A 15,431-nucleotide genomic window follows, 5' to 3' on the forward strand; every position below is an offset into this window, starting at 1 on the left:
ACCTTCTCTCTACTTTTAATACTTGGTTGATGGTAATGTTGCTTTCTTCCCCGTTCGTATTTTTCATTTCCATTTCCCTAGTGCCTTAGATCAGGGCTATTAGGTCTTCAAAAAGTATTTATTGAGCAATTTAGCTGATGACTGACTCACTCACTAAGTGAATGAACACAAGTTCATTTTACTTTAGTGCAGTTTGGTTTTTAACAGCGTCACAACTTAAAAATGTTCGGTTCTGCAGAATGTTGGAGTTGAACCACAGATCTACAACAAAAATATGACTGATCAATTCAGATTTCTAAAATCAGCCCATTTAGTTTCTTTTAATATCTCTAAGGATTATGAAATTATAAAAACATTAAAAAGTTTAATATTGAGTGGAGCATGAATGAAAGACTAAATAACAGAAGTTGGTCATTTTCATATACTGAGTATGCCACAGGCTACCTTAGTTATTTCCTTGGCCATGATGTCCTTTTAAAAACGTATAACTAAAAACTTAATGGAGGCTGGAAGTAGGTTATTTAAAATCATCATGTACCAAATAAGTTCAGAGAGCAATAATCCTTGAGTGGGTCACAGGTGTTCCCTGAAAAAGTAGGTCTGACCGTCAATTAGGTTTAGTTAACTCCAGGTAAACCAAGCTGAACAAGACTTACCTGCAACAGGGCTTTTTCAGCCTTGAATGAGTCTCTGATGGGGGAGGGCCTGCAATGGCATCTGCCAAGCTTATCTGATTGTGGATCATTTATTAATATTTAGTGGGGCATCTCCTGGGACAGGGGGGAACGCTTCTTCATCACAATCCTTCTCTTACTTGGCAGTAGAAGTGTTTGAATGAGCTATAACTCTATGTGCATTGAAGGACATCGGCAACCTGGGAAGCTGCGACACATTCCTAACTTCCAATTCTGAAATATTTGAGGGGCCTGACAGGCTCCTGCTTGTCTGTTTGGCAGCACTGCGTTCTCAGAAGCTAACACTCAACCATCTTAACTTCAAGAGTTTAAGAAGATGAGTTTAATAACCAAGCTGACTCGAGGTCAGGTTTCACCGACCAGCCTGGACCTGCACTCTTAACTCAATCCCCACCTCTAACCCCTGTGAGAACAAAGGACGAGTGAAGTGAGGGACAAGGAAACATTTCTGCCGGTGTGTTCAGTGGAGATGAGGCGCCAATAATGCTGGAGACACAGTGAAGGGCTGGACACATGGAGTTTATACTTGCAAAAATTTTACAGTGTCCCTGAGTCCTAAGGACCTGGATTTACTGGGGTCACAGAACAACAAAGATGCAGGAGATGGATTCTCATCCTCAAAGCCATACAGTCTTGGCCAACCCTTCATGTGTAGGAAAAGAACCAGGCAAATATGTATTCAATCCCCAATGAATAATTACTCAAGTATTCCTGAAAATCATACCGGAACAATGCTCTTAATCCAGTCCAGTGAATGGGGTACACTTTTGCTCATACTTTTAGATAAGGAGACAGTTCCCTGCTCCCACCCTCCACCCCGGGGAGAACCAGAGTGCCATTTCTACTCCTATGAAAATCTAATCGGAATTTAGATCATCAGACTCTATCAAGATGAACTTGCTTTTAAAAACAGAGGAGCCAAGTTTCTGATGGCCAGTCCAGTGTAAGTCAAAGCTGTTTCAGATAGTGCATCAGATTGCAGCTAAATATGCTGCTGCTGCTGCTGCTGCTAAGTAGCTTCAGTCGTGTCCGACGCTGTGCGACCCCATAGACGGCAGCCCACCAGGCTCCTCCGTCTCTGGGATTCTCCAGGCAAGAACACTGGAGCGGGTTGTCATTTCCTTCTCCAGCAGCTAAATATACTGCTATCCTAACTGTTGGTGAATCCGCTCTTTCTCCCAGCTTGTTCTGTTTCAATCCTAAAAGTTCCGTAACTACTATTATCGGGCCATCGCAACCTCCCTCTTCAGGAATGGATACCACCAGCAGCTCTGGGAATGAGGAACTGAGCAGATTTGAGCCAGGTCGGGGAGCCCACCGAAGGAGATGGGCAATGATGGGTGAGGATGGTTAACACGGTGACCAAGGGACAAGGCTAAAGGACACTAACGCACAGAACAAATTACATACCGAGTCTACCAGACTGGAGGCTCCAGCGAGGCAGGGTTACTTGTTAGGGCTTCGCTCTTCAGTACAGAAGCCACTAGCTACAGATGGCTACGGAACACTTGAGATGTGGCTAGTGCCACTGAGGCACTAAATTTAAATTTTTTATTTCTTCTTAATGTAAATTTAACTTAAAAACTGATCCTCAGTATACTTATTGGAAAACTTTTCAGTATGCTCAGACCAACTATGAATCTACTTTTCTGTTGTAAATTTCACGGAATCTAAATACAGATCAAGGATTAATCTTCCCAACAAAAATCCAGCATCCTAATTGAGATGTGCTCCAAGTATACAATTGCCCATGGGATTTCCCAGGCAAGAATAGTGGAGAGGTGGCCATTTCTTCCTCCAGGGAATTTTCCCCACCCAGGGACTGAATCTGGAGCTCCTGCATTGCAGGCAGATTCTTTACCGCTGAGCCACCTGGAAAGCCCAGGTATAAAATACACACCGATTTCAAGCACTCCTCGTATGAGAAAAAAAGAACATGAAAAATCTCAATATTGTTTCATATTTACTGCATGGTGAATTGATAATATTATTAACAAATTGGATTAAATATTATTATTAAAATTAAACTCACTAGCTTCCTTATAACTCCTCTCCAAAAATATTCAGAATTATATATGTAGTTTGCATTATCGTTCTAGTAATGTCGTAAGGGCTTTTGCATTTCTTCTATTAGCCACGGAACTTTCTGGAATGGTGAAAAGAACCCTGCCCTAAGAGCCAGCTTCTAGTCCTTATATTGCCAAGGCTCCTTCATCTGACCTTGGGTAAGTCAATTTTCTCTGTGATGCGGTTTCTTCCTCTGTAAAATGTTGGTATTTCCTACTTACTTTACCTGGTTGCTGTCATGAAGGACTGATTACAAAAGAAACATAGAGACACTCTGTGAACGGTAAAGTGCTGACCCAATGCAAGGTGATGAAAGGAGAAGCTGCTCTATCGATATTTATTGAAGAGATGCACTCCCAAGCTTCTTGTCTGCAGTGGTTCTCTATCAATGACCCGGGTCTTGCCTGGAGTGGATCTGCTCCAGGTGTAGCTTCTGAGAGCAAGACGGTGCCATGGAGATCACAGAACTGCCTGCAGGGGGCGCTCGTCCGGGCCACGGATCCAGAGCGCCCCTCTTTCTCAGGTCGCCTTCCGTCTGCAGCCAGAGGGAACCCCCAGAGACGGTTCCCCCAAGCGCAGATCCCACGGTGTCACTACAAAGGCCTGAGCCTGCTGTCCTTCTCCAGCTGCTGCTAACCCAGAGCCGAATGAGACACTTTCAGGGCCCAGCAGTCACCCTGGGTGTTGCAGTGCCAGGGAACCTAGGTGGCTTGACAGGTCTGGTGAGAACACAGCTCTGGACTGAGCTCCCAGCGTCCTGGGTGAGGGATAAGTTGGCAGGGAGGGGGTGGCATCTCCTCCCCTGGAGGAGAATCAGAAGTCCTGGGTATGGGGCCCACCAATCTGTGTTTTAACCAGCCTTCCAGGACTAACTCTGAAGCACTCTCAAGTTGGAGAACCACTGGGGCAAGCATTTCTTGCCATCCTCCTGGGTGCCTGGCATCCTCTGAGTTCTGAGGGAACCCGGATGTCTGCCCTGAGTTGATGGCCAGGTCCTGGGGTCAATGATTCCCACACCGACAACTGCAGGAGGGCTGGCTGAGGGCTTCTCCCAGTGGCTGTGTTTCTGATCAGTCAAACAAAATAAAACCAGATGACACAGAAAACACCTGGGAGATATGCCCCAGATAAGATGTGATTCTATGAGAACTTGAAAAATAGACCATCTCATAGCTTGCGGATTTTGTTCAGGATGAAGCAGGCCTTTGGTGGGGATAAACAGAGCTTTGTTTCCAGGACCCTTGTCTGGGAGAGGGCTGTCTTAGGGCGCTGGCAGTCCTTGGTGACCAACAGCAGGGTCCCAAGTCCCATAAGGCCAGAACTCTTTACAGAGGGGCCACCTTCTCTAGACAGTACCAGATATGACGAACATGGAGCATCACTGCTAGACTCATCTTCAAAGGAAAGGCAAGACTGAAGTTCAAGGATACCAAAAGGAGGTTCTGTAGTATTTCCTGAAATGCCAGTGGACTTGCTGTTCAATGGCACCGAAGAATCCCAAGCTTTTTTTAGGGTCTTCACTTACATGACACTTCATTTTTCAAAACATATTGAAAACTCCTATAGGTGTTAGATTTTTCAGAAAGCTGTGACTTTTGACTGTAGGCAAGAATTCGCTGCTCACGTTGGCTTACTACAGCTGCTCTGTGATGTCATGATGTCACGGGGAGAGTTTAGGTCCTTTCCTCCCTGACCGTGGCGAACTCCCCCCCCAGGCCACATCCCTCAGACAAGCCCAGGCTGAGGACCCCAGGTGTCCTTGCCTCACCAACGCTTTGTAGCCAGTTTGTACGTTTCTGAAGGGAAACACATTCATCATGTCCGATCTTCAGCCTGAGACTGATCAAAACGTAAGACCGGCTTAAGGAAAATAGTTGTGTGGCATACAACCCCTCCAGCCGACTCTTGGTCACCTAAGGTATTTCAGCTGTCTGCCAGACAACGGCCTCCTAGGGAGCTGATTAAAGGATCCTTGCAAAACAAACCGATTTCTGAGTCAGACAGTCAAGGACTCATTATCCATTAAGTAATTTATGGGATGCCTTTAATTTCATTTTGCATAAATCTAATTACAATAAAGAAACCATGTCTCCCAGAGTTTCCTAAATTTTAATGTAGAGAAAATCTTGAGGATTTCCTATTTTTAATCTTTAAATTCTTAAACTACATCATTGAAAAGAATGATTTTTTTTTTCCTTCCTGTGAGTGGCTTGAAATCTGAACATCCCCACCTCTATTTCTGGAGCTTAATTTAAAATAGCTCTCCACGTGTGCGCTCCCTTGGTCTTTGACTCGGCGCATCCTGAGTGGCAGATGAAGACGCCTGGGGTGCAGAAGGACCGAGGGCAGCACCATCCGAAGCCCTGGGCTAAGGGCCACTTGACCTCCAGGAGTGGTGTAATCCCGCCCTAATCACAGCCCCTGAGAAGAGGTCCCTTCCCACAGGAACCACAGAGGACCAATAAAAATACAGAAACCATTGTGGTCCCAACTGCCAAAGCCATATAGAACCTCTCTGACTTTTCCGAAAAAGAGTGAAGGCAGCAGCCTAAGTGATTGTCCTTAAAAAGATTTTTGTTTCTAGACACCTTTCAGATTTTTAAAAAATATATTGGAAATGTAAATGAAATCGTGCTTTGAAACTCTGGTACAGATTATGGGTAAGAACCCGTCAAATCCTAAAGGGAAGCAAACCTGACTATTCCCTGGAGGGACTGATGCTGAAGCTGAAGCTCTAACATTCTGGCCACCTGACGTGAAGAGCTGAGTCACTGGAAAAGACTCCAATGCTGGGAAAGATTGAAGGCAGGAACAGAAGGGGATGACAGAGGATGAGATGGTTGTATAGCATCACTGACTCAGTGGACATAAAGCTGAGCAAACTTCAGGAGACAGTGAAGGACAGGACAGCCTGGCGTGCTGCAATCCATGAAGTCACAGTTGGGGACAACTTAGTGACTGAACACACACATGGGTAAGAATGAAATTTTCTACCCTGGATTCCAGTCAGTTCTCCTCTGCTTCTCTGAAGAGCTGTGAAATGTCACCTAAGCTCTCTGAGCTTTGGTTTCCTTGTTTGGAATCATGAGGATTGAAAACACTGGACTGGCCAAAGAGTTCATTTGAGTTTTTCCATTAACATCAAATGAACTCTTTGGCCAACCAATACGTAAACCATAAATGGATGTACTGTAACCAAAATATAATTAGCAGTATATATGTGGCTTCCCAGGTGGCTCAGCAGTAAACCATAAACGGATGTACTGCAACCAAAGTATAATTACTAGTATATTTTAACGACTCTCTATTTGGTGTCTAACCCTTATCAGCTCTAGATAAGATATCAACTTGCCTTACATCTGTGTTCATATATACACACACACTGGTGGAAATGACTCCTATGCACTGTTATACATTTTTGCAAAGCAAATGAACTGTAGCGTAAAGAAAGAAGAGCCTCTTTCCATGAAGGTGGTACAAAGTATGAAGTCCTTCAGAGAATGTTAGACAACCCTTTGATGGATGGTCTTCAAAAACTGCCTCCAAAGCCTCGTTCATTCTAAGCAGGGAAAGAACCCGGGCTACCAGTGATGTCTTCATTTCATATGATACTTCTTCTCTTGAACATACTTTCAAATCCACTTCTTTAAGGGAAATTAAACACTGGGGCGCCCAAGGTCATACAGTAAGTCAGATAAGCCAACATTTCATGATAACAGAAATAAAGGGAGAAATTCCCCCACGAAACAGTTTCCTTTTGGACCTGGTATCTTACAGTACAAGTAAAAACTTCATAAAATCCAGAGCTCCTTTTCCTGCACAAACATTTCCAGCCCATTTTCACTGTCATTTCCAGGAATGGACAGAGAGAAAAAACCCCCTCTTCAGCTAGAAGATGCGAGATTTCTAAATATACTCCTGAAACTACAGCTAGATAGAACAGATTCAACACATATTTGTATTCAAATTATGGTCTTTTTGCTGTGCCTGTGTGTTCTATCTAAACATTTATAATTCAGTTAGGAGCTACTCTTATTAGAATAAAAGCAATTGTATTAGATACCAGTTAAGACTCACCGCACTTACCGGTTTCCTGGAAGTCCAGGACCCAGTGGGTGCAGTCAGTTTAATTATCAAGCCATCTAGGCCTGAAAGCCAGGGAATCCTTTGTCAGAACTTCCATTTCCTGCCTCTGGTGGCCAGGACTGCTCTTCCCTTGACCCTTTTCCTTTTCTCTCTCTTTCTATAATCACCAGCCGAATGCCTTGTTCATCTGCCTGTAGATGCACAAATGCCAATGACCCCTTTTCAACAAAATTTTTGTAACATAACTTTTATTACCAACAGATGAAAATCACAATCTAGCCAACATACACACATTTAAGAAAAACCAATATATTGTCATAACTGAAATACAACTAAATATCAAAGGAAGTAGAGAAGATTCTTGAGAGTCCCTTGGACTGCAAGAAGATCAAACCAGTCAATCCTAAAGGAAATCAACTCTGAACATTCACTGGAAAGACTGTTGCTGAAGCTGAAGCTCCAGTACTTTGGCCACCTGATTCGAGGAGCTGACTCATTGGAAAAGACTCTGATGCTGGGAAAGACTGAAGGCAAAAGGAGAAGGGGGCCACGGAAGATGAGATGGTTAGACAGCATCACTGACTCAATGGACATGAATCTGAGCAGACTCCAGGAGACAGTGGAGGACAGAGGAGCCTGGCATGCTGCAGTCCACAGAGTCTCAAAGAGTCGGACACGACTTAGCGACTGAACAACAACAAACCTATTAATAAAATAAATGTGTGTTTTAGAATGTCCAAGCTTAGGCACAAGTATAGTAGAAGACAGAATGAAGTGGTGTATATCCACGACTTATCTTGTGCGATGGGCACACAAATGCAAACTGACATAGGTATGACAGGTGATTTGGCTTTTCAGAATGCCAAACAATTCCTATTAAAGTTCCTAACAAGTTAAAGTACAATCTTGTCTCAATTTACATAGCTGCATTCTGGAAAAATTCAGTTCTATCGACTGTCCAAGAAATAAAAAGTCAATTAGAAAAAAAAACACTCACGCAAATATGTGAAACAAAATTAAGATCCTGACACAGATTGCCCAGAACAGCATTTTTACTTATGTGACTGTCCAACTGTACACTCAGCACTCACTAGATACAGACTAGTTTTTCACTCCCACTGAGTCATATCCATTGCAAGATGTCAAAATCCATTACATTCCAGAGACGTTGCCTGGTCATTAGGACGATGAGGGAAAAATGCTCCTTTAAATTTCCAAGGTTCTCTACAGGGGACAGTGCTATCTCCACTGATGACAGTGCTGAGTAAGTCTGAGTAAGTAGACTCCATTATAAAATATCAGGATCATTAGTAATGTAGATCTCGGGGAGCGCTTGAGATCTAGACAAGTCCCCAGCTGGAAGATCACTTAGGATGCATTAGAATTAGAAGAGCTCACAGGTGGTGAAGTTGGTTGGTGAGTCTAGCAAGGGTCCAGGAGAAAAGAAACAATTCAGGCCCAAAGTTATACCAGTGGGAAAGAATCTGCCTGGTGATACAGGAGACACAGGAAGATCCCTGGGTCGGGAAGATCCCCTGCGGGAGGGAATGGCCACCCACTGCAGTATTCTTGCCTGCAGAATTCCACGGACAGAGGAGCCTGCAGGATTGGGAGTGAGCAATAGAGGGAAGGGAATTATCAAAGAGGACTTCAAAATGAGGGTCCTGTGTGAGCGGGAAGACAGTGATGCTCTGCCCAGGAGGAAGGAAGTTGGAGAGAGGAGGCAGATTGGAAACCAGGGCATGGAGGTCATGGTCATGGGTATATAGCTGGAATTACTATTCAGAGAAATGATAGCTAACACCATAGAATGGCTAAAATGAGAGAGAAAAGAGAAATACTCACAACGATATTTACATCTGTGTGTATATGCAGAGTACATCATGAGGAACGCTGGGCTGGAAGAAGCACAAGCTGGAATCAAGATTGCTGGGAGAAATATCAATAACCTCAGATATGCAGATGACACTACCCTTATGGCAGAAAGTGAAGAGGAACTCAAAGGCCTCTTGATGAAAGTGAAAGAGGAGAGTGAAAAGGTTGGCTTGAAGCTCAACATTCAGAAAACAAAGATCATAGCATCTGGTCCCATCACTTCATGGGAAATAGATGGAAAAACAGTGGAAACAGTGTCAGACTTTATTTTTTTGGGCTCCAAAATCACTGCAGATGCTGATTGCAGCCATGAAATTAAAAGACGCTTGCTCCTTGGAAGGAAAGTTATGACCAACCTTGATAGTATATTAAAAAGCAGAGACATTACTTTGCCAACCAAAGTCCATCTAGTCAAGGCAATGGTTTTTCCCGTGGTCATGTATGGATGTGAGAGTTGGACTGTGAAGAAAGCTGATCGCCGAAGAATCGATGCTTTTGAACTGTGGTGTTGGAGAAGACTCTTGAGAGTCCCTTGGACTGCAAGGAGATCCAACCAGTCCATTCTAAAGGAGATCAATCCTGGGTGTTCATTGGAAGGACTGATGCTAAAGCTGAAACTGCAATACTTTGGCCACCTCAGGCGACGAGTTGACTCACTGGAAAAGACTCTGATGCTGGGAAAGGTTGGGGGCGGGAGGAGAAGGGGACGACCGAGAATGAGATGGCTGGATGGCATTACCGACTCTGTGGACATGAGTTTGAGTGTACTCCGGGAGTTGGTGATGGACAGGGAGGCCTGGCGTGCTGCGATTCATGGGGTCGCGGAGAGTCCGACACGACTGAGCGACTGAACTGAACTGTATAATCTAGGAGGGGCTTCCCAGGTGGCGCTAGTGGTGAAGAACGTGCCTGCCAAAGCAGGAAATGTAAGAGACACAGGTTCAGTCCCTGGGTCAGGAAGATCCCCTGGAGAAGGAAATGGCAGCCCACTCCAGTATTCTTGCCTGGAGAACCCCGTGGACAGAGAAGCCTGGCGGACTACAGTCCACGAGGTCGCAAAGAGTTGGACACGACTGAATCGACGTAGCGCACGCATATATGTAGGAGAGAAAAAAGAAAGATCTGGACAGGGTCAAAGACACTTTGTTCAGTTATTTAGAGATGACAGAAAGAAGAGGAGCAGGTGAAACCAGAGGAAAAGAGTAATACGAGACGAAGGGTTTTCTGAATAGTGTTACATCCAGGTGATGGGAGAGACACGCAGAGTTTCAGGGTGGACTGAGCAGTCAAAAATGATCAGTGCCCCGAGATCAAGGGCATGTGGACAAGTGGTGGTGGCAGATGTCACTGCTGACTCTGCAGGTGGCAGTTTAGCATGGGGGGAGGTGGGTGCTGGGGAGCGAGGTGCTCAGTGTCTGGGGTTCCCCAGAATACCTGGGGCCGCAAGAACATCATGGAGCAGCCAGGAGAGTTCTGAACTCTGGTGCTCAGCGGGCAGATGGCCCGTGATCACCTGTGGGCTCCTGGGGAAGCGACCTTTGTGAATCTGAGCTCTGCTCACAGCATCATAAGGCCACCCTCTGTGGAGCCCCAGGAGAGAGGCAAGAACCTACTTCTCCATCACTCTCCCCCATTTCCTTACTCTTCTGAGTGGAAGGAGAGGAAACACAACGGGAGCATGGGAAAACGGCAGGATGGGGGTGTGGGCCAGAGAAGGCACCCAGAGGAGGAGGAGAGGCTTGGGCACTGGCCAGGGTGGCGTGGGCGGCTCTGAGACTGCGACAAACAGGAGCGGGAAGCAAGGGCAGCAGACTGGTCTCCGGTTGGAGGGCAGGCAGATGGAGTGGGGTGGTTCTTGCTGTGGCCCTTATATCTCAGTCCAGGAAGAGCCATGGTACAGGCTGAGACAGGCTGAGGTGGGGCTTGAGATGTCCCCCAAGGGCAGAGAGATAAAGCCACAAGTGTCAAACAGCCCAGGAAGCACCACTTCAGTGCGACAGCGTGAACTTGTTCTGAAATACACGATTTCTCCACCTGCCCTCAGCAACCTGAGAGCAGGAGCAGAGACAGGATGCTGCCAAGTTCCTGATGTGCTACTGCATTAGTCCTACCCCCTCACTCCAGCTCACCCTGCTTTATTCCCTTCCAAAGTCCTGTTCCTTGTCTGACACTCAATATATTTACTTACCTATCTGCTCAAGCTCTCCCCCAAGCACAATGTGATGTCTCTGAGGGCAGGGTCTGTCTGTATCCCTGCCGTGTAGGGCAATATCAAAACTTCAGCACAGGGCAAGTACACAATAAACATTTGCTGAATAAGTGAAAGGCTGAATAAACAAATAAGTAAAAAGAACATACTACGCAGCTCACAGTTTGTACTGCCTGTATGGTTTGCTTTATTCCATCTTCATGTGATTTGAAACATCCCTCAGCCACTGTTGTTCTCGCTGTTAGCTATCTGGGACTCTGATTTTTTAGCTTTGAAAACGAGAGGGCGCAACAATTTCTAAAGCCACTCTGCCCTTAACGTTCTGTGATTGCACAGTGATTGGCAAGGCTGATTTAAGGAGAAATGTATTTTTAGGACCTCTTCTGGAAATCTTATCAGCCCGGCTGGGTTTGGCCTAGATTTATTACCCGGCTGTTTGAGCCCAAGGATCTAACAGGAGCAAGGGCGTGTGAGTGTTGGTGGGGGGTTGGTGAGGGGAGAATAGAGGGGAAGCGGGGGGGTCTTTGGGGAGCTCATTGTGTTCCTGCACCAGAGTTCAGATTCAAGGGGGCTCTGTGCAGCCTCTGTACTCAGCACCCAGGAAGGAGCGGGTGTTAAACACTGCAGTCCCAGGCTGCAGAAAGCACACAGATCTAGGTGTCAGGACCCCAGAGGTTTAGTTCTTCTTCTTCATGTTTTCTCTTCCACCAGAACAGCACGTAGAGCGCCACCATGCACCAGGAACTCAGCAACACTCCCAGTCCTGTCTTCATGGTGTGTTGGTGGGAGCTGCTCTGCTCTCAGACCTCAAGGAGGGGTCTGGAACTTTCTGAATGGAAGCATTACTGGTTCCTGAAGGCTCTCAGCAAAAAAAAAAAAAAAAAAAAATAGACTGCTAAAAGTGGAAGTGAATTTATTTCTTGGTAAGACTGGGCTCTAAGAGACCCTGGTATTTCCAGCAAGTGAAGGCCCAGTTTTTGAGCCACATGGTGCTTCCCAGCTGGTGCTTGTGGTAAAGAACTTGCCTAAAAATGAAGGAGACACTTAAAGGACACAGGTTCGATCCTTGGGTAGGGAAGATCCCCTGGAGGCGGGCACAGCTACCCACTCCAGTGTTCTTGCCTGGAGAATCCCATGGACAGAGGAGCCTAGCAGGCTACAGTCCATGGAGTCGCAGAGTCGGACACGACTGACGCAACTTAGCACACATGCAGGGACCATCAACACAGGATACCCTGGGGGTAAATGCATCTCTGAAGACAAACTAGAGACAGTAGATTTTCCTCTGCCCTGGTCCCCTTAAGCCATTGCTATGTACCCATTCTTCTTGATATTTGCAAGCTGGTGTTGAATCCATCCCAGGGAGGTTCTGCTGGGAGGATCCTCCCAGCCCACCAACTTCTTTTCACTTCCAATCACATCCCACTAACTTCGGGGAATACAATGACAGAACCAGACATGGAGGGTATCTGGATTGGATGTTCCCAGGGTTCAGAACAGAAGGCCCCACAGGATGCAGAATGATACTTAATTTTTTGAGCCCTGTGGGAAAGATACCAGCAGGATCAGGCAAGTAGGTGATAGTATCTCATTACTACTTAACCCCCCAAAACTTTTCCCTACAGAGCACCATTTGACTTCAGCTGAAAAATCGAACCCAGGAATTCAGGATCAGGAAGAGATCAATCTATTCAAATAAGATTTTAATTTTGTTGTCATTTCACTCACCCTAGAAGTTAAAAAAAAAAAAATCAATTTCCTGCCAAACTTTTTAAAGTCGCCATTGACAAGGCATGACTCAAGTCCCAAGTACAAAGCAGGCGACAAAAGATGGTGGGAGTCAACAGTTCCCCTTATCTTTCAGGAAATTGAGCTAACTGCTGGAATCGAAATGGACAACAAATACTTTACTGTGCTTACAACCTGGGGTTCTGCGTAATTAAAAAAAAAAAAAAAAGGACAAATCTGGCAACCAAAGGGATATTCTATAAAAACGTCCGGCATGCTGAGGCTGGGCATTATCAGGGGCGACAATTGCTAATTGCTGGAGGGAGGTGGCATCGGCTCACGACTTGTTAAACCCATCCTTCCTTTTGCTGTGCTCCGCCCAGACAGGGCGCTCCTTGGAGGCTAATCACCACTGTGGCTCTGCTTCCCTGCTGCCGCCAGTTGTCATTATTTCTAAGCAACGTCACCCAGTGCTGTGTCACCATGGCAACCGCGGGCCGCCACTCGGAGTGCCACAGGGAAACGGGGAGAGGAAAAACGGGTCACGTGCCGAACCGCTCCCAGGCACGGGCAACTTCTGGGGTGGCAAGCGTGCGTCTTCCCATTTTATGGAAGGGGAGACTGAGGAACGGACAAAGGCGCTCCTGCCTTCCGGGGAATGGAGGAGCAAACCGCCAAACCTTAGGACCACACCTTGCGCAGGCTCTGTGCTCCCTCGTCGACGTGGCGGTTGCTCAGTCATTCGACAAACGAGCAAGCAAACACCAGACAGGGTGGGTGCTTTGGTATTTTGTAGGTGAACCAAGAACTCCTTAGGCATCTGTTTCAATGTCTGTACACTAAACACTGGTCTCTTAACTACATATTTTAAACATTATTTTCCAGACATACAATTTTTATTTAAATGTAAGTAGTTTTGCATTCCCAGGTCTACCCAACCTCAGCTTCTCTCAGCTCCTCAGTTTTTCTCTGCCCACTGCATTTCTTTCCAAAACAGATCCATATTCCTTTAGGTGTTTTTTTAAGAGGTGTACTGCTGAGTCGGAAAATTAATAACCTGGTATAACCTGTGATACCACCCTCACGACAAGCTCTCAAGTTACCTGTTCATTATTTTTCAAAATGATTTTATCACCTGCGTTCCCATGTGTATGCTTCAATTGCTCTTCTAACGCTGGTTATTCTGAAACCAGTCTGACCTCCTTCTCAAAGAAAACCAATGGCTTTGAATCAAACCAAATGTGACAAGATAAAATAAGAGAGAGGAAAAAAAAATGGTGGAGTCTGAATAACACCTTCTCTGATATGCAGATCATCCCATGACTACCTACTTAATAGTCTTTGCCTATTCCAGTACCCAAAATCGCTTTTTTTTTGGGGGGGGGGTCATTAACACTATGTATAAAAAAGCAACTTGACCACAAAGTAAAGCTTTTACAATTAAAATATTATTTTCCTAATGCAGTCTCTAACAGAGATGAAATTGGAAATAATTTTTATGATGACAATAAAACTTTATGTGTAGACATTAATGGGGTTTTGCTTATTGCAATGGGTCTTCCTGGCAGCAATCAGAATGTCTTTCTCAGACTGAACATCAGTGTGTATCTAAGGGAGACACGGATGGTTTTTACCCAAACCACAATACTGAGAGTCAAAGACATTGCAGCTGACACAACCACGTGCCCTTGAGCCAGCCTTTAAAATGCAGACTTCCTTTGGCCCATTCCTTTGTTGCCAAGACTCTACTGATCAGCTGTCCATGAAAGCATTTGGAAGACTTTATGCAGGGCACCAGTGTCAGGATTTCATTCCCAGGGTCCTTCCTGAGCGATGGTGGGAAGATGGCCACTGATGCTGGAAACTTCAGTGAAGGCCAGTGGCAATCCTGCAGCACTGGCCAGAGACGACCCTGTCTGCACCGCTTTTCCCAGAAGAATGACTCAGCAGCAGCAAACATTGATTAAGCCTGGCTCCACGCTCTTCCCTGGGCCTGGCACTATAACTCCTCATCAGCTCTGCTAACAGCTATTCCCAGGTCTCATCTAGCTTCTCAAATGGTAGTTCTGATATGTCCAAAGAAAGCTGATAAAAAAGATCCCTGTTCCCAGGCCAGCAGTTTTAAGGGTTCCCTCTTGCTTGTCTTGCTGCTGCTGCTGCTGCTAAGTCGCTCCAGTTCTGTCCGACTCTTTGCAACCCCATGGACTGCATGTAGCCCATCAGGCTCCTCAGTCCATGGAATTCTTGAGGCAAGAATACTGGAGTGGGTTGCCATTCCCTGCTCCAAGGGATCTTCCCGACCCAGGAATCGAACGTGCATCTCCTGCAGCTCCAGCACTGGCAGGCAGCTTCTTTACCACTAGCACCATCTGGGAAGCCCTCTTAGTTAAGTGATGCTTTAGGTTACCCAAAGGTGACCTTCAGAAAGAGACGCACTCTGCTTGCCATGCATCAGAAAGAAGATGGAGTGTTTGAATGCACAAGTCCCTGGGTAGACGATGGACCAACTATGGATAATTAGCTCAGCTCTCCTCATTACCCACCCAAAACACAGCTAGTTCATCAGATTCCAGGCAGTGTCTAGAAGGAAAGGGCAACCAGCATCTCTTTTTCCAAAGTGGAAATGTATAAAAAGCGAAGAGTCTCTGAAATGTACTTGCCTGCCCTTTGGGAGTAGCCTAATTGCCTAATTGTCAGAAAATGGGTAGGGCTGGGAGTCAGAAGAGCTTTTGCACAGTGACATGTGAGCCAGGAGATTTGGGGGTGAGTTT

General features: G+C 45.8%; 1 protein-coding gene across 5 annotated transcripts in view; it reads right to left on the reverse strand.

The window, feature by feature from the left end:
• MBNL2 (muscleblind like splicing regulator 2) overlaps positions 1-15,431 on the reverse strand; it is a 170,517-nt gene that overhangs the window by 121,330 nt on the left and 33,756 nt on the right. The window lies entirely within an intron of this gene.

This window comes from Moschus berezovskii, chromosome 13 (genome assembly GCF_049115385.1).
Source record: "Moschus berezovskii isolate FMDL1 chromosome 13, NW_MosBer_1.0, whole genome shotgun sequence".
NCBI lineage: Eukaryota > Metazoa > Chordata > Mammalia > Artiodactyla > Moschidae > Moschus > Moschus berezovskii.